Below are 23,478 nucleotides of genomic sequence, written 5' to 3'. Positions count from 1 at the left end.
GCCACTGTGCCTCACTGTGTTTACACGCAGCTGTACCCGTGGATCCCAGTGTTCACTGTAACTGCAGCTATGCTCTGCATGACCCTCTCTGTCTTCATATACATGGAGGGATACAAAAGATGGTGAGTCTGCTGGAGCATCACTTCCACACCCCCTGCTGTGCATTTCACACCCTCCTGGGGGGAGAAACCCTGAGTGACTGCAGTCATTCCTTTGACTGCATGCAGCCTTTCACAGAGTGGGGTTCAGACAGTTTTATACCTCTGAGTAGAATCTATGCTGTAGGTTACCGCGTACCCTACACCTTCACCTGACACCTGTACTTACATTTCTGGGAAGGTCTACAGCGCCAGGCTACAGCGTAGGGTATGCGGCTACCTACAATGTAGGTTCTACGCAGAAGTATTAATCAGCATTTAGGCTGTTTCCCCTCTGTCTATGTCTGGTGTAGCTGCCTGACAGTCTAATGGTCATGGGGTCTCACACTTAGGGTTGCTGTGTATCTGTGTTTATGTCCCAAATCAAACTGAATTAACACACTGCCTCTGTGTTTATGCACAACCCCATATAAAACCATAAACACAACACAGGACAAACCCTGATAAAAAATGTGATTTTAGATCTTCAGCACTGAGTTCCAGTCATGTGTTAATAATAATTATGTTGGAAGTATGCTGGGCTTCATAAGTCAGTGGAGGAGGGACTGGGCCTTCCTGCTGGTGCACATGGGAAGCAGATATTTCACAGCCTGATTGGCTGTCAACAATTTTCCCTTTACATCAGATGACACAGTCACATGACATCATACATCGTAAGTGTCTTACCATCTCTGATTCTGTGTCATAGGGGCAGGAGAGGATTGATGGAGGACGACTGCTGTGGATTCACACAGCATACAGGCAACTGTGACCTCTGACCTTAGCCTCACCTCTGCAAGCCACTCCTCCATGTGTTCATTTTGACACGTACTTAACTGTGGTTGAACTGTAAAAATGGCTGTACAACCTCATTTTGCATGATTATTAAGCAATAAAATCTTTTATTAAAAAAAAAAAACTTTTATTGATTCATTTTTCAGTGCAGATCTTCAGTGTTCTATGACTTGGTGTAAAATTGTTTCCTCATTACTCAGCAAGACTTAAAATCGCTGATAATTTTGGTTGGCTGGTGATTATGTCATCTTCAATATGACCACAGGACAGTATCATTACGCCTAAGACTCAGTCTCACTAGAAGCTGTATGTTCTGAGCTTCACACTCAAGCAATTTATGTCATGGTTCTCATTCAGACACTACAAGTAACTAAGGCCAGTACACACAGACACCTAATCTGGTGTAAGAAGCTACGTGTATTTTTTTTTTGGGGGGGGGGGGACATGTGGATGGATGTGTTTCAAAAACTTCTAATGCAGCTTCTAGTTCATAACTGAAACCTATGAGTTTGTCTGTTGCTTGCTGATTGCAGAAAACCCTGTTTCAGGTATGAGTCTCTGAAGACCGCAAGATTGCAGCTTGAAGGTCATGCACACACCAAGTCAGTCCATCAGTTCTGTCTTTTTCAGGTGCTGTCTTGAATGAATGGTAAAAATGCATGTACACGCACGTTGGTTTCCATGAGATAAGAACCTGTCAGTGAACCTGGGGAAGCAGTGGGTGCAGTTTTGGTGCATGCAGCGATGGGATGGGGACAGGGTGGGGGTGGTTTACAAGTTTGTGGGGACAGATATAGACAGATTTCATCCCCAGACAGTCTGTACTCTGTAGTCCTGCTTTCACAAGTTTGATTATTCGTTTGCTGTCATTAAATTCACTTTTCACTAAGAGAAACGACTCAAAATCCCGGCGCCATCACATTAAGAGTCCATCAGGAAAATATGCTGACATTCGACTTTTACCTGCTTCCAGCACACAAATTTTAGCCCACATATATCAATGTAAATAATAATAATAATGCAATATCTGGCAGTCCGAAGAATCACAGAGGCGGCAAGAAAGCAGGAGGCTTGTTATAAGGGAAAACACCCAATTTTATTAAGCTCTTAAAAGACTAACAGATACAGAACAACCAAATGACCACACATAACACTGAAATGCAGGTAGGTTGGACAATAACACAGACGCTACTTTCAATACCGGCAGAGCAGGCTGGGATATGCTAATTAGCTCTGATAACCTGCCAGTGCCACAATAATAATAATAATAATAATAATAATAATAATAATGGTTTTACTTCAGACCCAAGTATCAAACGCATTTCAGGGGTCACACAGCCATGCATGTTGTCGGGGGGCCCTGGCCACCCCTGTCCCAGGTCCCATTCAGAAACTGCTAGATTCCAAGGTCAGGTCAACACAGAGGTCTATCCTGCTAAAAAGGGCACAAAACCTGGACCGGTGAGCAATGAAAACCCTATATGGCCTGATGGCTCATCTGTCAGTCTTTATCCCACATCTGGGTGGGTTCATACAGTAAAGGAGTGTTGTAGAGTAGCGACTGCTACCCGCAACTTTCCCAATTAGACGTCATTTGGGAGGTTTTGCTTCCTCAGTTTTAATAAATATTTTAAACCAGTAATTCTGTGAAAAAGTTGGACATAGACGTTCCTGAGAGAAGATTGGCCTTCCCAGGTTGTGCTGTCTCACACAGTTCTGAGAAGGAAAGTCAGTATGGGTTTAAGTTGTACTAAGGCGCAGAGCCCCAGACCACGACAGGATGAGGGCCCGAAAAAGAAGTCTGCTTTCCTTAGTTGCTGGAGAAGACCGAGGAACAAAAGAGAACGACAGAGTGAGCATGGCTGAAGTGAGCCTTGACCTGCCCAGTGAGAGTTCAGCTGAGAATTCTATCACAGAAAATGTAGAGCAGATAAGCAGCCAGTTGAAAATGTCAAGCTCGGTATCCAAACAAATAGTTGATGGAGATCCGCTGAGAAGGAGAATTGTAAAAAGTAGACTGGGCAGGGGAACCACTCCCTCGTTGGCCAAAGGAGACCTGGAGCGGGTGAGATGCAGGCCGGATACCAGGAAAACCCGGTCGGAATCTGATTGGAGGAGACCCGCTGACGAGCAAAGGCGACGGCCGATGAGGCGATTTAATCGCAAGAGGCCAGTACCTTGTCGCACGAAATCTGACACTGAACTGGTGAGGCCCACAATGTGACTCTGAGCCCAGCTGTGGACAGGGCCTGGAGAGGGACTGAGGAGGCCAGCGACAGCCAAGACACCAGACTCCTGTAAGTACAAACATACGGGCCAGACTGTCAGATATGCAGCCTTAACAAAAAAGAACACAGAATCACTAAAGTTATTGCATTGTACATGAAACACAGAATTCAGATTGTTAGAGCTGTTGTAAACAGCATTACTCACAAACCTTTTTTTGTTGTTGACCATTTTCTCTTGAAAAGTACAAATTACAAATGTATTCTCATTGCACCTTAGGAATTACTCAATTACTTGACCAAAGTGGGGGAACAACCACTTTTAACATGTAAACGTTTACTTTGTGAAAAGCAAAACAAGCCTAACAAAAACAAAAAAGAAAGACACCGTTTGTGTTGTGTTACATTTCAGTAATTTTACCAAAGTTGACCAACTCTATCATGAAAGAGGTAGAGAGACAGTTCCGTTGAAACAACAGCTAGTGCTGGCCGGTAGCAGCAATTTACCCAGCATCCTCAAAAATGTGTCTTCTGCATCATTGCCATTATCATCTTCAATATCAAAATGCATATGATCGTCACCATGGATGTTACTGTCTTCCCTACAGCTTGATACATCATTAAATTAACTTGTGGAGGGTTCTCCAGAGAGTCTGTGTTTCCTGCTAATGTGGGATATAAAAGACGATTTCACAGGATTTTTTTTTTCAGTTGGAAAAGGTGCATGTAACCTTTTCCTCCCATCTCTTATATGCCATTTGAAATGGTCACACGAGCTCCGCAAATTGAGATGTGTGCTCACATCGCTCAGTCTCACACATCACCCCATCCATCTGAGCAGCTCTACATCAAACGTAATATTTATTTGGGTGTGTGCTTCGCACGCATGTTTGACGTAAGGACAAGTCGATAAACCACAACCGAACCTAGAACTACCCAGGATCGTATGCATTTCGATATGATGGCAAAATCTGGAAAACGTTTTCACAGATAAAGTACATTGCCTGCATACAAGTGTCGCGAACATCTTGACAGTTACCGCTAACAAGTTTCACGATAAATATTAACCACGAACGGCGAATGCCGCGAGCATGTTGAAAGCTAATGTTAGTTAACTGTAGATCGAGCCGGCACTTTAATTCGCGCTAATGTCCTAATAATAAAGTACTGTCGTCATCAAATGAGGATGGACACATGGCCAGTTTCTCTATCTTGTGTTCGCTTGTAAAACGAACGTTTACTTTGGCTTAATTGACTCACCGTTAAGACGGCAGCCACTAGTTCAGGTTTCAAACGTGACGTCGCCGTTATAAAATGTCTCCTTCCCGCCGGAGTTAATTGCGCACGCGCAGTACAAGTCATGCGCGCTCTCTTACACGCCTATAAACAAATGTCAGAGTTTTTATTAACCGTAACGAATGTTTACTTTGGGATTCCTAAAGAACCCAATAGTAAAAAGGAACTTTATGATTAAATTTAAAATTCTATTTTCATAAATGTAAGTTTATGTAAAATGCCGTTTTTTTTCATTAAAAAAGCTGAAATATATTCATCTTCTCTTAAACAATCTTTAGGGTTCCGGTTTTAACTTTGCGTAATACACTGTGTGTAACCCTCCATCCCATTTCTGCTTACATCAGTTTCATGTGTTTATTTGAAAGTAAATAAAAGAAAAACTACGCAAAAATAATACCGGAAGTTCATTATGGTGTGATTTTAACTTTAATACAGCAACGTTTTATTTTCAAAGTATGCATAGTGTCAGAATGAAACGACCAATTAACGTTAAAAAATAATAACAAAAAAAAGTTAAAAAAAAAAAATACTTGAATATCGTTAACTAGCTAATAACCGTTGCACCCTTTCTCATTTTCCGTTTCACCGACACTTCTCTCCCTTGCCGATGGCCTGTTTTTCGCGGATCTACTGTATATAGATTTACAGTAAAGGAGTGTTGTACATTAGCGACCGCTACCGGCAACTTTCCCAACTGGACGCCACTTGGGAGGTTTTCCTTCCTCAGTTTATGAATATTTTAAGTCAGTAATTTTGTTGGACTTAGACTTTCCTGAGAGAAGTTTGGCCTTCCCAGGTTATGCCGTTTCTCTCTCTTTCTCTCTCTCTTGCAGGCGCACACACACACACATAAAGACAGTTTTGTTTTTTTTTAAATAAATGTATATTTTTTTGTAAAACCAATAAGCAACCCAGTGCTGCTATAACCAATGAAATAACAGATGCCTTATGGTTCCGGAATCTTTGACTGGTCAGTGATGTCAGAGAAGGAAGATTTTTTATATAAACCTTATCAGCTTCACATTTGAATCTTCGCGACTTTCAAAGCAGCCACTAGTTACATTAGTTCTGAGAAGGAAAGTCAGTATGGGTTTACATTGCACTAAGGCGCAGAACCCCAGACGACAACAGGATGAGGGCCCGAAAAGGAAGTATGCTTTCCTTAGTTGCTGGAGGAGACAGAGGAACAGAAGGCAGGAGGAGAACGATAGAGTGAGCATGGCTGAAGTGAGCCTCGACCTGCCCAGTGAGAGTTCAGCTGAGAACTCCATCACAGAAAATGTAGAGCAGATAAGCAGCCAGCTGGAAATGCCAAGCCAAGTATCTAAACAAGAAGATGATGGAGATCAGCTGAGAAGGAGGATTGTAAAAAGTAGACTGGGCAGGGGAACCAATCCCTCGTTGGCCAAAGGAGACCTACAGCGGGTGAGATGTATACAGGATACCAGGAAAACCCGGTCGGAAACTGATTTGAGGAGACCCGCTGAGGAGCAAAGGCGACGGCCAATGAGGCGATTTAATCGCAAGAGGCCAGTTCCTTGTCGGACAAAGTCCGACACTGAACTGGTGAGGCCCACGTGACTCTGAGCCCAGCTGTGGACAGGGCCTGGAAAGGGACTGAGGAGGCCAGCGACAGCCAAGACACCAGACTCCTGTAAGTACAAACATACAGGCCAGACTCTCAGATATGCAGCCTTAACAAAATAGAGGACAGAATCGCGAAAGTTATTGCATTGTACATATAACTTAGATTGTTAGAGATGGTGTAATTAGGGGATTCAAACTTGATTAGGCATGGTGATACAGGGCATTTCATTCCACATACACAGAGATGGCTGTTGAGGTCATGGTCTTGATGAGATTCTCATTAAGTTATACGCGCCGCTAAAATGAAACAATGTTTCATTTGCCATTTGCACAAGTACATCAGAATGCTTATTTTCATATATCCTATCCTCTCCTTTGAGACCTAGACACAGTTGTTAGTGCAGCTTGGGGTCTGAGCACAGGCTCATCCATCTATCTTGGGATGACTACAGTAATAAATACTTGGACTTCTCTGGTTTTGACTGCTAACCACTAAGTATTCTTCAATTTTGACTAAAAATACGACAGATGACAAAACTTATTTTCACTGTGCATTACGTTTGTAGTACTGGGGCTACAGTATTTCTGAGTACTTGTGCCTTATTAGTTGAGAATGAATGTTTTGCTAGAGAAAACACCAAAAAATGTCACACCAAACGGTATTTTGGTGGTGCAGTGGTTAGCACTGTTGCCTCACACCTCTGGGACCCGGGTTCGAGTCTCCGCCTGGGTCACATGTGGGTGGAGTTTGCATGTTCTCCCCATGTCGTCGTGGGGTTTCCTCTGGGTACTCCGGTTTCCCCCCACAGTCCAAAGACATGCTGAGGCTAATTGGAGTTGCTAAATTGCCCGTAGGAGTGTATGTGTGAGTGAATGGTGTGTGAGTGTGCCCTGCGATGGGCTGGCCCCCCATCCTGGGTTGTTCCCTGCCTTGTGCCCATTGCTTCCGGGATAGGCTCTGGACCCCCCGCAACCCAGTAGGATAAGCAATTTGGACGATGGATGGATGAATGGATGTAGATCATTTGATTCACTTATTTGAATATTTTGTCGTTATTTGGACCAGTATTGTCCAGCAAATATTGCAGTAACTCTATCACCAACAGAGGGAGCTCTGAGCACACAAATCATAATGTGATCAAAATCATGTCCTGAACACCAAGTTTGTTTTTATCTGTTAGTCTGAAGAAGGTTGGGAAGCCATTTCTAAGACCCTGGTGCTTCACTGAGACGTTGCCAAAATCATGGCATAGTATCACATACCAGTGTCCACATGTCGCTTAATCCTGCCTCTCCCACAGCTCAACAGCGCCCCCTTGTGATTCCTGTCACCATGCTGTGCTGGGGTTTGTGTGGTAAAGCATCTAGCTTAATGTACTTCTCCTGCTTTCCTTCCAGGTGGCGCCACTGTGCCTCACTGTGTTTACACGCAGCTGTACCCGTGGATCCCAGTGTTCACTGTAACTGCAGCTATGCTCTGCATGACCCTCTCTGTCTTCATATACATGGAGGGATACAAAAGATGGTGAGTCTGCTGGAGCATCACTTCCACACCCCCTGCTGTGCATTTCACACCCTCCTGGGGGGAGAAACCCTGAGTGACTGCAGTCATTCCTTTGACTGCATGCAGCCTTTCACAGAGTGGGGTTCAGACAGTTTTATACCTCTGAGTAGAATCTATGCTGTAGGTTACCGCGTACCCTACACCTTCACCTGACACCTGTACTTACATTTCTGGGAAGGTCTACAGCGCCAGGCTACAGCGTAGGGTATGCGGCTACCTACAATGTAGGTTCTACGCAGAAGTATTAATCAGCATTTAGGCTGTTTCCCCTCTGTCTATGTCTGGTGTAGCTGCCTGACAGTCTAATGGTCATGGGGTCTCACACTTAGGGTTGCTGTGTATCTGTGTTTATGTCCCAAATCAAACTGAATTAACACACTGCCTCTGTGTTTATGCACAACCCCATATAAAACCATAAACACAACACAGGACAAACCCTGATAAAAAATGTGATTTTAGATCTTCAGCACTGAGTTCCAGTCATGTGTTAATAATAATTATGTTGGAAGTATGCTGGGCTTCATAAGTCAGTGGAGGAGGGACTGGGCCTTCCTGCTGGTGCACATGGGAAGCAGATATTTCACAGCCTGATTGGCTGTCAACAATTTTCCCTTTACATCAGATGACACAGTCACATGACATCATACATCGTAAGTGTCTTACCATCTCTGATTCTGTGTCATAGGGGCAGGAGAGGATTGATGGAGGACGACTGCTGTGGATTCACACAGCATACAGGCAACTGTGACCTCTGACCTTAGCCTCACCTCTGCAAGCCACTCCTCCATGTGTTCATTTTGACACGTACTTAACTCTGGTTGAACTGTAAAAATGGCTGTATAACCTCATTTTACATGATTATTAAGCAATAAAATCTTTTATTAAAAAAAAAAAAAACTTTTATTGATTTTTTTTTCAGTGCAGATCTTCAGTGTTCTATGACTTGGTGTAAAATTGTTTCCTCATTACTCAGCAAGACTTAAAATCGCTGATAATTTTGGTTGGCTGGTGATCATGTCATCTTCAATATGACCACAGGACAGTATCATTACGCCTAAGACTCAGTCTCACTAGAAGCTGTATGTTCTGAGCTTCACACTCAAGCAATTTATGTCATGGTTCTCATTCAGACACTACAAGTAACTAAGGCCAGTACACACAGACACCTAATCTGGTGTAAGAAGCTACGTGTATTTTTTTTTTTGGGGGGGGGGGGGGGACATGTAGATGGATGTGTTTCAAAAACTTCTAATGCAGCTTCTAGTTCATAACTGAAACCTATGAGTTTGTCTGTTGCTTGCTGATTGCAGAAAACCCTGTTTCAGGTATGAGTCTCTGAAGACCGCAAGATTGCAGCTTGAAGGTCATGCAAACACCAAGTCAGTCCATCAGTTCTGTCTTTTTCAGGTGCTGTCTTGAATGAATGGTAAAAATGCATGTACACGCACGTTGGTTTCCATGAGATAAGAACCTGTCAGTGAACCTGGGGAAGCAGTGGGTGCAGTTTTGGTGCATGCAGCGATGGGATGGGGACAGGGTGGGGGTGGTTTACAAGTTTGTGGGGACAGATATAGACAGATTTCATCCCCAGACAGTCTGTACTCTGTAGTCCTGCTTTCACAAGTTTGGTTATTCGTTTGCTGTCATTAAATTCACTTTTCACTAAGAGAAACGACTCAAAATCCCGGCACCATCACATTAAGAGTCCATCAGGAAAATATGCTGACATTCGACTTTTACCTGCTTCCAGCACACAAATTTTAGCCCACATATATAAATGTAAATAATAATAATAATGCAATATCTGGCAGTCCGAAGAATCACAGAGGCGGCAAGAAAGCAGGAGGCTTGTTATAAGGGAAAACACCCAATTTTATTAAGCTCTTAAAAGACTAACAGATACAGAACAACCAAATGACCACACGTAACACTGAAAGGCAGGTAGGTCGGACAATAACACAGACGCTACTTTCAATACCGGCAGAGCATGCTGGGATATGCTAATTAGTTCTGATAACCTGCCAGTGCCACAATAATAATAATAATAATAATAATAATAATAATAATAATGGTTTTACTTCAGACCCAAGTATCAAACGCATTTCAGGGGTCACACAGCCATGCATGTTGTAGGGGGGCCCTGGCCACCCCTGTCCCAGGTCCCATTCAGAAACTGCTAGAATCCAAGGTCAACACAGAGGTCTATCCTGCTAAAAAGGGCACAAAACCTGGACCGGTGAGCAATGAAAACCCTATATGGCCTGATGGCTCATCTGTCAGTCTTTATCCCACATCTGGGTGGGTTCATACAGTAAAGGAGTGTTGTAGAGTAGCGACTGCTACCCGCAACTTTCCCAATTAGACGCCATTTGGGAGGTTTTGCTTCCTCAGTTTTAATAAATATTTTAAACCAGTAATTCTGTGAAAAAGTTGGACATAGACGTTCCTGAGAGAAGATTGGCCTTCCCAGGTTGTGCTGTCTCACACAGTTCTGAGAAGGAAAGTCAGTATGGGCTTAAGTTGTACTAAGGCGCAGAGCCCCAGACCACGACAGGATGAGGGCCCGAAAAAGAAGTCTGCTTTCCTTAGTTGCTGGAGAAGACCGAGGAACAAAAGAGAACGGTAGAGTGAGCATGGCTGAAGTGAGCCTTGACCTGCCCAGTGAGAGTTCAGCTGAGAACTCCATCACAGACAACGTGGAGCAGAAAAGCAGCCAGCTGGAAATGCCAAGCTCGGTACCTAAACAAGAAGATGATGGAGATCAGCTGAGAAGGAGGATCGTAAAAAGTAGACTGGGCAGGGGAACCACTCCCTCGTTGGCCAAAGGAGACCTACAGCGGGTGAGATGCATACAGGATACCAGGAAAACCCGGTCGGAATCTGATTGGAGGAGACCCGCTGAGGAGCAAAGGCGACGGCCGATGAGGCAATTTAATCGTAAGAGGCCAGTTCCTTGTCATACGAAGTCTGACACTGAACTGGTGAGGCCCACAATGTGACTCTGAGCCCAGCTGTGGACAGGGCCTGGAGAGGGACTGAGGAGGCCAGCGACAGCCAAGACACCAGACTCCTGTAAGTACAAACATACAGGCCAGACTGTCAGATATGCAGCCTTAACAAAAAAGAACACAGAATCACTAAAGTTATTGCATTGTACATGAAACACAGAATTCAGATTGTTAGAGCTGTTGTAAACACCATTACTCACAAACCTTTGTCTTTAAATACCGCTTTTTTTTGTTGTTGACCATTTTCTCTTGAAAAGTACAAATTACAAATGTATTCTCATTGCACCTTAGGAATTACTCAATTACTTGACCAAAGTGGGGGAACAACCACTTTTAACATGTAAACGTTTACTTTGTGAAAAGCAAAACAAGCCTAACAAAAACAAAAAAGAAAGACACCGTTTGTGTTGTGTTACATTTCAGTAATTTTACCAAAGTTGACCAACTCTATCATGAAAGAGGTAGAGAGACAGTTCCGTTGAAACAACAGCTAGTGCTGGCCGGTAGCAGCAATTTACCCAGCATCCTCAAAAATGTGTCTTCTGCATCATTGCCATTATCATCTTCAATATCAAAATGCATATGATCGTCACCATGGATGTTACTGTCTTCCCTACAGCTTGATACATCATTAAATTAACTTGTGGAGGGTTCTCCAGAGAGTCTGTGTTTCCTGCTAATGTGGGATATAAAAGACGATTTCACAGGATTTTTTTTTCAGTTGGAAAAGGTGCATGTAACCTTTTCCTCCCATCTCTTACAGGCCATTTGAAATGGTCACACGAGCTCCGCAAATTGAGATGTGTGCTCACATCGCTCAGCCTCACACATCACCCCATCCATCTGAGCAGCTCTACATCAAACGTAATATTTATTTGGGTGTGTGCTTCGCACGCATGTTTGACGTAAGGACAAGTCGATAAACCACAACCGAACCTAGAACTACCCAGGTTCGTATGCATTTCGATATGATGGCAAAATCTGGAAAACGTTTTCACAGATAAAGTACATTGCTTGCAAACAAGTGTCGCGAACATCTTGACAGTTACCGCTAACAAGTTTCACGATAAATATTAACCATGAACGGCGAATGCCGCGAGCATGTTGAAAGCTAATGTTAGTTAACTGTAGATCGAGCCGGCACTTTAATTCGCGCTAATGTCCTAATAATAAAATACTGTCGTAATCAAATGAGGATGGACACATGGCCAGTTTCTCTATCTTGTGTTCGCTTGTAAAACGAACGTTTACTTTGGCTTAATTGACTCACCGTTAAGACGGCAGCCACTAGTTCAGGTTTCAAACGTGACGTCGCCGTTTTAAAATGTCTCCTTCCCGCCGGAGTTAATTGCGCACGCGCAGTACAAGTCATGCGCGCTCTCTTACACGCCTATAAACAAATGTCAGAGTTTTTATTAACCGTAACGAATGTTTACTTTGGGATTCCTAAAGAACCCAATAGTTAAAAGGAACTTTATGATTAAATTTAAAATTCTATTTTCATAAATGTAAGTTTATATAAAATGCCGTTTTTTTTTCATTAAAAAAGCTGAAATATATTCATCTTCTCTTAAACAATCTTTAGGGTTCCGGTTTTAACTTTGCGTAATACACTGTGTGTAACCCTCCATCCCATTTCTGCTTACATCAGTTTCATGTGTTTATTTGAAAGTAAATAAAAGAAAAACTACGCAAAAATAATACCGGAAGTTCATTATGGTGTGATTTTAACTTTAATACAGCAACGTTTTATTTTCAAAGTATGCATAGTGTCAGAATGAAACGACCAAAAAACGTTAAAAAATAATAATAAAAAAAAGTAAAAAAAAAAAAAATACTTGAATATCGTTAACTAGCTAATAACCGTTGCACCCTTTCTCATTTTCCGTTTCACCGACACTTCTCTCCCTCGCCGATGGCCTGTTTTTCGCGGATCTACTGTATATAGATTTACAGTAAAGGAGTGTTGTACATTAGCGACCGCTACCGGCAACTTTCCCAACTGGACGCCACTTGGGAGGTTTTCCTTCCTCAGTTTATGAATATTTTAAGTCAGTAATTTTGTTGGGCTTAGACTTTCCTGAGAGAAGTTTGGCCTTCCCAGGTTATGCCGTTTCTCTCTCTTTCTCTCTCTCTTGCAGGCGCACACACACACACATAAAGACAGTTTTTTTTTTTTTTAATAAATGTATATTTTTTTGTAAAACCAATAAGCAACCCAGTGCTGCTATAACCAATGAAATAACAGATGCCTTATATGGTTCCGGAATCTTTGACTGGTCAGTGATGTCAGAGAAGGAAGATTTTTTATATAAACCTTATCAGCTTCACATTTGAATCTTCGCGACTTTCAAAGCAGCCACTAGTTACATTAGTTCTGAGAAGGAAAGTCAGTATGGGTTTACGTTGCACTAAGGCGCAGAACCCCAGACGACAACAGGATGAGGGCCCGAAAAGGAAGTGTGCTTTCTTTAGTTGCTGGAGGAGACAGAGGAACAGAAGGCAGGAGGAGAACGATAGAGTGAGCATGGCTGAAGTGAGCCTCGACCTGCCCAGTGAGAGTTCAGCTGAGAACTCCATCACAGAAAATGTAGAGCAGATAAGCAGCCAGCTGGAAACGCCAAGCTCAGTATCTAAACAAGAAGATGATGGAGATCAGCTGAGAAGGAGGATTGTAAAAAGTAGACTGGGCAGGGGAACCAATCCCTCGTTGGCCAAAGGAGACCTACAGCGGGTGAGATGTATACAGGATACCAGGAAAACCCGGTCGGAAACTGATTTGAGGAGACCCGCTGAGGAGCAAAGGCGACGGCCAATGAGGCGATTTAATCGCAAGAGGCCAGTTCCTTGTCGGACAAAGTCCGACACTGAACTGGTGAGGCCCACGTGACTCAGCCCAGCTGTGGACAAGGGCCTGGAAAGGGACTGAGGAGGCCAGCGACAGCCAAGACACCAGACTCCTGTAAGTACAAACATACAGGCCAGACTGTCAGATATGCAGCCTTAACAAAATAGAGGACAGAATCGCGAAAGTTATTGCATTGTACATATAACTTAGATTGTTAGAGATGGTGTAATTAGGGGATTCAAACTTGATTAGGCATGGTGATACAGGGCATTTCATTCCACATACACAGAGATGGCTGTTGAGGTCATGGTCTTGATGAGATTCTCATTAAGTTATACGCGCCGCTAAAATGAAACAATGTTTCATTTGCCATTTGCACAAGTACATCAGAATGCTTATTTTCATATATCCTATCCTCTCCTTTGAGACCTAGACACAGTTGTTAGTGCAGCTTGGGGTCTGAGCACAGGCTCATCCATCTATCTTGGGATGACTACAATAATAAATACTTGGACTTCTCTGGTTTTGACTGCTAACCACTAAGTATTCTTCAATTTTGACTAAAAATACGACAGATGACAAAACTTATTTTCACTGTGCATTAAGTTTGTAGTACTGGGGCTACAGTATTTCTGAGTACTTGTGCCTTATTAGTTGAGAATGAATGTTTTGCTAGAGAAAACACCAAAAAATGTCACACCAAACGGTATTTTGGTGGTGCAGTGGTTAGCACTGTTGCCTCACACCTCTGGGACCCGGGTTCGAGTCTCCGCCTGGGTCACATGTGGGTGGAGTTTGCATGTTCTCCCCATGTCATCGTGGGGTTTCCTCTGGGTACTCCGGTTTCCCCCCACAATCCAAAGACATGCTGAGGCTAATTGGAGTTGCTAAATTGCCCGTAGGAGTGTATGTGTGAGTGAATGGTGTGTGAGTGTGCCCTGCGATGGGCTGGCCCCCCATCCTGGGTTGTTCCCTGCCTTGTGCCCATTGCTTCCGGGATAGGCTCTGGACCCCCCGCAACCCAGTAGGATAAGCAATTTGGACGATGGATGGATGAATGGATGTAGATAATTTGATTCACTTATTTGAATATTTTGTCGTTATTTGGACCAGTATTGTCCAGCAAATATTGCAGTAACTCTATCACCAACAGAGGGAGCTCTGAGCACACAAATCATAATGTGATCAAAATCATGTCCTGAACACCAAGTTTGTTTTTATCTGTTAGTCTGAAGAAGGTTGGGAAGCCATTTCTAAGACCCTGGTGCTTCACTGAGACGTTGCCAAAATCATGGCTTAGTATCACATACCAGTGTCCACATGTCGCTTAATCCTGCCTCTCCCACAGCTCAACAGCGCCCCCTCGTGATTCCTGTCACCATGCTGTGATGGGGTTTGTGTGGTAAAGCATCTAGCTTAATGTACTTCTCCTGCTTTCCTTCCAGGTGGCGCCACTGTGCCTCACTGTGTTTACACGCAGCTGTACCCGTGGATCCCAGTGTTCACTGTAACTGCAGCTATGCTCTGCATGACCCTCTCTGTCTTCATATACATGGAGGGATACAAAAGATGGTGAGTCTGCTGGAGCATCACTTCCACACCCCCTGCTGTGCATTTCACACCCTCCTGGGGGGAGAGACCCTGAGTGACTGCAGTCACTCCTTTGACTGCATGCAGCCTTTCACAGAGTGGGGTTCAGACAGTTTTATACCTCTGAGTAGAATCTACGCTGTAGGTTACCGCGTACCCTACACCTTCACCTGACACCTGTACTTACATTTCCGGGAAGGTCTACAGCGCCAGGCTACAGCGTAGGGTATGCGGCTACCTACAATGTAGGTTCTACGCAGAAGTATTAATCAGCATTTAGGCTGTTTCCCCTCTGTCTGTGTCTGGTGTAGCTGCCTGACAGTCTAATGGTCATGGGGTCTCACACTTAGGGTTGCTGTGTATCTGTGTTTATGTCCCAAATCAAACTGAATTAACACACTGCCTCTGTGTTTATGCACAACCCCATATAAAACCATAAACACAACACAGGACAAACCCTGATAAAAAAATGTGATTTTAGATTTTAGGGGTGGGGGTGGTTTACTCAGTGCTCATACCTGTTTCAGGTATGAGCACTGAGTTCCAGTCATGTGTTAATAATAATTATGTTGGAAGTATGCTGGGCTTCATAAGTCAGTGGAGGAGGGACTGGGCCTTCCTGCTGGTGCACATGGGAAGCAGATACTTCACAGCCTGATTGGCTGTCAACAATTTTCCCTTTACATCAGATGACACAGTCACATGACATCATACATCGTAAGTGTCTTACCATCTCTGATTCTGTGTCATAGGGGCAGGAGAGGATTGATGGAGGACGACTGCTGTGGATTCACACAGCATACAGGCAACTGTGACCTCTGACCTTAGCCTCACCTCTGCAAGCCACTCCTCCATGTGTTCATTTTGACACGTACTTAACTGTGGTTGAACTGTAAAAATGGCTGTATAACCTCATTTTGCATGATTATTAAGCAATAAAATCTTTTATTAAAAAAAAAAAACTTTTATTGATTTTTTTTTCAGTGCAGATCTTCAGTGTTCTATGACTTGGTGTAAAATTGTTCCCTCATTACTCAGCAAGACTTAAAATCGCTGATAATTTTGGTTGGCTGGTGATTATGTCATCTTCAATATGACCACAGGACAGTATCATTACGCCTAAGACTCAGTCTCACTAGAAGCTGTATGTTCTGAGCTTCACACTCAAGCAATTTATGTCATGGTTCTCATTCAGACACTACAAGTAACTAAGGCCAGTACACACAGACACCTAATCTGGTGTAAGAAGCTACGTGTATTTTTTTTTTTGGGGGGGGGGGGACATGTGGATGGATGTGTTTCAAAAACTTCTAATGCAGCTTCTACTTCATAACTGAAACCTATGAGTTTGTCTGTTGCTTGCTGATTGCAGAAAACCCTGTTTCAGGTATGAGTCTCTGAAGACCGCAAGATTGCAGCTTGAAGGTCATGCAAACACCAAGTCAGTCCATCAGTTCTGTCTTTTTCAGGTGCTGTCTTGAATGAATGGTAAAAATGCATGTACACGCACGTTGGTTTCCATGAGATAAGATACTACTTGTTAGCTGGGCCTATGCAGAAACAGCCCTGTGTCACTGAGACCAAGGACCTGCTGCAGGTGAGCAACGCTGTCCTGATGCTCTCGTTCCACCACATGCACTGGAACATTTTCAGACAAGCAGCCGCCAATGGTGACCAGACCACAGACCTCAAAGATTCTGCACCCACGGTGATTGGCTACATCAACAAGTGCTCTGAGGGTGTCACAGTCACACAAACAATCACCACACTTTCCAACCAGAAGTCATGCTTTGCAGCAGAAGTTGTCAAACTGCTAAAAACCCAGGACGCTGCACTCTGACCAAGAGTGAATTGTGACTATGCTCAAAAAATCAATAAGCCCACACTGTACACCTGTGATACTGATGCCTCCCTCACTGATGTACCAAAGACGTTCGATGCGCAGTTTTAATGTCAGGGACTTGCTGCAGGTGAGCAACAATGTGCTGATGCTCTCGGTCCAGCACATGCACTGGAACATCTTCAGAGGCAGCTGCTAGCGAGGACCAAACCACAGACTTCAATGAGACTGCTACCACTGTGACTAGCTACATAAACAAGTGCATTGAGGGTGTCACAGACACAAAAACAATGACCACACTTTCCAGCCGAAAGCCTTGGCTCACAGCAGAAGTTGGAAAACTGCTGAAAACCCGAGATGTTTCTTTCAGAGCAGGAGGCGAGGCAGCGCTCAGGAAGGCCAGAGCCAACCGGTCCTGAGACATCAGGCAAGGGAAGTGTGAGCGTGATCAAATAAATCACAACAGTCACTTCAGCAACATGAAAGACACAAAGAGCATGTGACAGGTCCTCCAGACCATCACCAAACACTTGTGACACTGATGCCTCCCTCACTGATGCACTGAACAAGGTGCCAGTGAGGAGGTCCATCCCTCCCTTGAATGACCAAGTACTCAGGCTGCCCCCAACAAATGTGAGAACGACACTTTCCAGATTCAACCTACAGAAATCCCCGGTTCCAGGTCAGGCATGGACCAGCAGGCTGAGGTTCTGACGTGCTTCAAAACCACCACCATCACATCGGTGCCAAAACAGGCCACACTGTCTTATCTCAATGACCAGCACCTTGAGGCACTTACTCCAACCATCATGAAGTGCTTTGAGTTTGAACTGCTCTACAGAGGAAGCAATTTCATCCATCGGCACTGATGCATCTCGAGAAAAAAGACACCGATTCTGTTCATTGACTTTAGCTCAGCATTTAAACACCATCGTCCCCCGTGAGCTGATTGGGAAGCTGAACCTGCTGAGTCAGCCACCATTGTTCCACTGCCCAAGAAGAAGAGCCCAGTGAGCTGTCTGAATGATTAGTCGCTTTAACTCCCATCAACACTAAGTGCTTGGAAAGACTCATCATGCCCCACATTAAGGCCGCTACTGCAGCACACACAGACACTCATCAGTTTGCGTACAGGGCAAACAGGTCGAGAGAGGAAGCCATAATAACAGCTCTCCACACAGCCCTCAAACATCTGGACAACAGCAACACCTATGTGAGGATGCTGTTTGCGGACTTCAGCTCTGCCGTTAATACAGTTCGACCCACAAGCTTGTTCAAAAGCTGAGCAACCTGGCCCTCAACAGCTCACTGTGCACCTGGATAATGGGCTTCCTCAGCAACAGACCCCAGAACGTCAGGATGGGAGACAACATCTCCTCTACTCTCATCCTGAACACAGGCACGCTGCAGGGGTGTGTCCTCAGTCCCCTCTTCTATTCCCTTTTCACTTTGGACTGTTTTCCCATTCACACCAGCAACACCATCATCAAATTAGCTGACGACACCACCATTGTAGGACTGATTGACAACAACGACGAATCAGCCTACAAGGAGGAGGTCCAGCAGCTGAGGCAATGATGTGACAGTAATAACCTGGAACTGAATACATCCAAAACCAAGGAGATGATAGTGGACTTCAGGAGAGCCAAGCGGGCTGAGCACTCTGCCCTCTACATCGACGGAGAAGAGGTAGAGAGGGTGGAAAGCTTCAAGTTCCTAGGAGTCCACATCTCTGCCGACCTCACCTGGTCCACAAACATCTCTCACCAGGTGGGGAAGGCACAACAAAGATTGTACTTCCTCAGGAAGATGCGTCAGGCCCACCTCCCCCAAAAGCTGCTAACCAATTTTTACTGCTGTACCATCGAGAGCCTCCTGACCTACTGCTGCACAGTGGGGTTCAGTAGCTGCACTGAGTAAGACAGGAAGACCCTGCTTCGGGTGGTAAGGGCGGCAGAGCGGGTAATCGGAACGACACTACCCCCCCTCAAGGACATTTACACTGGCAGACTCCACCAGAGAGCCAGTAAAATCATCAAAGACTCCTCACATCCTGGACACCATCTTTTCTCCCCCCTCCCCTCTGGCAGACGCTACAGGTCAATCAGAGTAAAAACAGAGACTGAACAAAAGCTTGTACCCACAGGCAGTGAAATGCGTCCATCCCCCACCCCCTGAATGACTGTTTCTGTGAGACAGTATCCACCCCCCTGAATGACTGTCCTTTATATGGACTAACATACTGCACTCACTGCATTCAGACACTCATTCTGTAATAGGATGGCTATCTCTCTTTTTGTGTGTTGTTCTTATTTCTGCTAAACAGAGATCGAGCTGCTAAACTATTTTTCACTATTTCTGTAATAGTGACAATAAAGATCTGTCTTATCTTAAGTTTTCTTATCTTATCACTGATTGGTTGGGGATCTGCAGCACCTCAGACTGCAAAACTAGAAGCTCATTAGATTTTTACACTAAACAACAGAATAGCATTTCAGAGCAACTGCTGCTCACGTAGAAATGAATAATATAAAAATATCCATGTATGTCCTATGCAGGGTCCAGCACCTAAGGCAAGGAATGAGCCAGGATTGACTGCCAAACCATACACACCATTCACACACACAACACAGGAAGAGCATGAAAGTTCCACACAGTGTGGAGACCCCAGCCTTCGTGAGTGAGATATGAGAACTACTGCACCAGCCGTGCCGTATTGCCAAATATAAATGTATGCATGTACATATATAATGTCATGTAACAACAATAAATAACACTCAATGGAAATATGTTATTATGAGTAATGTTTAAGAGAGGGGCAGCATGGTGGTGCAGTGATTAGCACTGTTGCCTCACACCTCACACCTCTGGGACCCAGGTTCGAGACTCCGCCTGGGTCACATGTGTGCAGAGTTTGCATGTTTTCCCCATGTCGTCGTGGGGTTTCCTCTGGGTACTCCGGTTTCCCCCCACAGTCCAAAAAACATGCTGAGGCTAATTGGAGTTACTAAATTGCCCATAGGAGTGCGTGTGTGAGTGACTGGTGTGTGAGTGTGCCCTGCGATGGGCTGCCCCCCCATCCTGGGTTGTTCCCTGCCTCGTGCCCATTGCTTTCGGGATAGGCTCCGGACCCCCCACAACCCAGTAGGGTAAGCAGTTTGGAAAATGGATGGATGGATGTTTTTTGATGAAATTTTGTAGAATATTGCAAAATATTGTACTCGTATACTGCACAATATCTTATATTTATACAGATAAGAACCGGTCCACAGACTCAGAAGTGGTGAGTTTTGTGTTAAACGGCCTCGCAAGTATAATTTGTCAAACACATTCCAAGTTAAAATGCAAATAATCTAATTAAAATACACAAACTCTATGAAGATATTTACAGTTCACTTACAAGTTCTTTAAACGTAAAGGTAAAACTGAAATCTGCTTGAAATTCCAAAACTTTGGTTTTCAGGATAAAAAGTAAAAGCTCAGTTAAAAGTATAAAAGTTCAGACGGGAAATATTCAAGTTCTGACACTTGTCACACTGCCTTGACACTTAGTGACACCTACATCTTTGTACATTAAATGCGTCCGCCCATTGGAAAGAAAATCGTCTATAAACTCCACCTGTAGACAGCAAGTAAGTCATGGACACGACGTGCATCTCTCTGATCGTTCTCCTCGGTGAGTGTCTGATTACTGTAGAAAGAGAACTGGATCATTATTTCCAGACCAGCAGTAGAACCTTGTGGAATGAGCAATTCCTTTGTGTGTCATGGAGGAGATGTGTGCTTTAGTGAATGATCATGGTGATTTTTGGTCTGATCTTAAACAGTTGTGTCGTGCTCCTTCTTCCTCAGGTTTGGGCTGCTCCACTCAGGAGAGAAGGTCTGAGGAGGCTGAGCTGAGGATCGTCCGACTGGGGGACAGTATTACCCTGCACTGTGATGTCAAACATGAGCGTGAAACTTTCTGGTACAGACAATGTTCTCATGAGAACCAGCCACTACTGAAAATGGCTCATTTGGAATTAATGGATAATCCTCATCCTCGATACGCTTTCGTGTGGGACTCCTCATCAAATTCATATAGTCTGTTTATTAAAAACATTACGGAGTCTGATCTGGGACTTTACTACTGTTCCACAGAATATCTCAGACTTTCACCTCAACCCAATGGAACAGCTACTGATGAAGCAATTGACCATTTTGGAGGTCTAACCATTAGGCTCCTGATTGCAGGTAAGAGTGCAGGTATAATCCTGTCAGATAATCATTTGCTTGTCTTTCCTGTCCTAATTAAGTGCAACCGGCAACCTACAAAATTGGAACAATTAATTCTAGTTCTTATCCTATGATTTTATGTGAAACTTAACTATAAGAAACCATATGAAACGATATTTTCCTTAAATCTCCAAATTATCATTATGAGTCTCATATGTAAATGACATCATAATGCTGAAAAAATCCAACATCATTGTTCTCAGTTGATATCAAAAACAGAATTTAAATTTAATTTACATACAGTATTAGGCATTATCATATAGGTCCAATTTTATTTTATATGAATACATATAGCCCTAATTTACATTTCCACCAATATGTGCTGTGATGTTCTGACATCCTAACTATGGTGTCCTCAGCTTGTGCCTGTAATTGACTCCAGTCCACCACCATGACCTGTACTGGAAGGAGCCTGAATAGTTATGTTAACCGTCTCTGTAAGCAACAGCAAAGTGAATATGACCATGAAAATGTCCCACTGTCCCTGATATAGACGATTCCAATGGCACCATAAGGACCCCCAGCGGTTCTGCAGCAGGGATGACCCAGAGTTGGGTGCTGGTGCTCAGTGTGACTGCGGCTGTTCTGCTCTGTGCTCCTCTCTCTCTCGGTACCTACTGGCTGGGGAAAAGACAGGGTGAGTCCCCTGGGTCACCAGAGATGACCTGCATGTTCAGGTCTGAGAGCCTGGGGTATTGCTGAGATGCTCTACGCTGTTTATTCCTGACCTGCTGTAGAGACTCCTTTGGATGTTTCATTGTCTGTCTTGGTTCACCGTGGCCTGACATGTTATTTTTTTGTAGGTTTAAAACGATCCACAGCAAAACAAAGGATTACAAGATTTAATGATGAAGAGGTAAGTAGTTCTGCTTTATACACTTTTCCTTTTCCTACTATTTCAATTGTTCCTTCAGAAATTATTTGTTGACATGGTGAACATGTCCTGTGATACATTGTGACCTTATGGGAATGACAACAGAGGTAGTTCTTGACCGAGGTAAGTAATCCGTTTATAAGACTGTGGAGGAGGGACAGGGCCTTCTTATTGGTGCATTTAGGAAACAGGTCCTGCCTGATTGGTTGTTCTCTCCTTGTATCAGACGACAAAGTCACATGACATAAGGCATCATAAATGTCTTATTATTCTGTAATACTGTGTCACAGGGGCAGGCCAGAAGTGATGGACGACAACTGCTTGGCATTTACACAGAGGTCAAATACAGCCCACTGTGACCTCTGACCTCAGCCACACCTCAACAAGTCATGTGATCTAGATAACCCCAGCCCCCAGGAATCACTTTAATTTTAAAGTCTAGTTGAAATATAGAATGGGTATACAGCTTTGTTTGGGATAATTAATGAATAATAAAATGAAAAGAAAATTCTTGTGTTCTCCAAAACATTACTGATATCTTGTTGGGTGGCTAGATGAACACCGCTTCAGTTCCCAAACCTCTCCTCCGGGGCACCTCAGCCGTTCCATGTATTCATTAAATTTCACCACCAAATCACTTAATTAAATAACTTAATTAGTATAAAAAAGTCAACGAGACCTTGATTATCTAGGTGTGTTAGTGGACAAGTCAAGAAATACATGTACTGTATGGTTGCTGGTAATACTGGGGTGATTTTAGCAGAGGCTTTGAAATGGAAGCTACTGCACTTTGACAGGCATAATAACACCAACACAAAGATTATTTAAACATCATTTTCTTTGCCTGCCCAAGACTTGCTGTTCAAAGCACACTTTTACTAGATGTCTGTCTCATGTTGGTTTAGTTACTGGAACAGTTATTACACCCTTTGTGCTATTAATGGACACTCATATCTCATTAGAGGTGAAATAGCCCACTTTCGTGACTATCAACAAGATTAAACACCAATAATGAAAGAGCCTGAATTGTAAAAATGATCGGTGTGCATCGCTGTCTGTGTGCTGTACATCATGAATCTGTGATTAAGGACTGCCTGGCTTGCACCTGTTAAAACACGTAAATGAAAATCGAATACGATGCTTTATTGCGATGTAACAAGACATTCTAAGATTGAAGTACAATTGTGTGTGCTGTGATTTTCTAGTGCATACAGTATAATTTCTTGTGTGCACAAAATAAAAAAACATTTTTCAAGATGCACAGGAATGGGGAAAGCACTAATTCTACATATATCCACAATACTCTGCAGCAATGGGGAAAAAAAAAATATTCCCAAAATAACAGCTGGAGTGCTGATGATTTTTACGGAATTCCCGTGGCGATGGTAATAAAACGTACGGCAACACGGAGGAAGCTGTAATGAAATTGTTCATTTTTG

Source organism: Brienomyrus brachyistius, chromosome 25 (genome assembly GCF_023856365.1).
Source record: "Brienomyrus brachyistius isolate T26 chromosome 25, BBRACH_0.4, whole genome shotgun sequence".
NCBI lineage: Eukaryota > Metazoa > Chordata > Actinopteri > Osteoglossiformes > Mormyridae > Brienomyrus > Brienomyrus brachyistius.
This window is presented reverse-complemented; position numbering follows the sequence as displayed.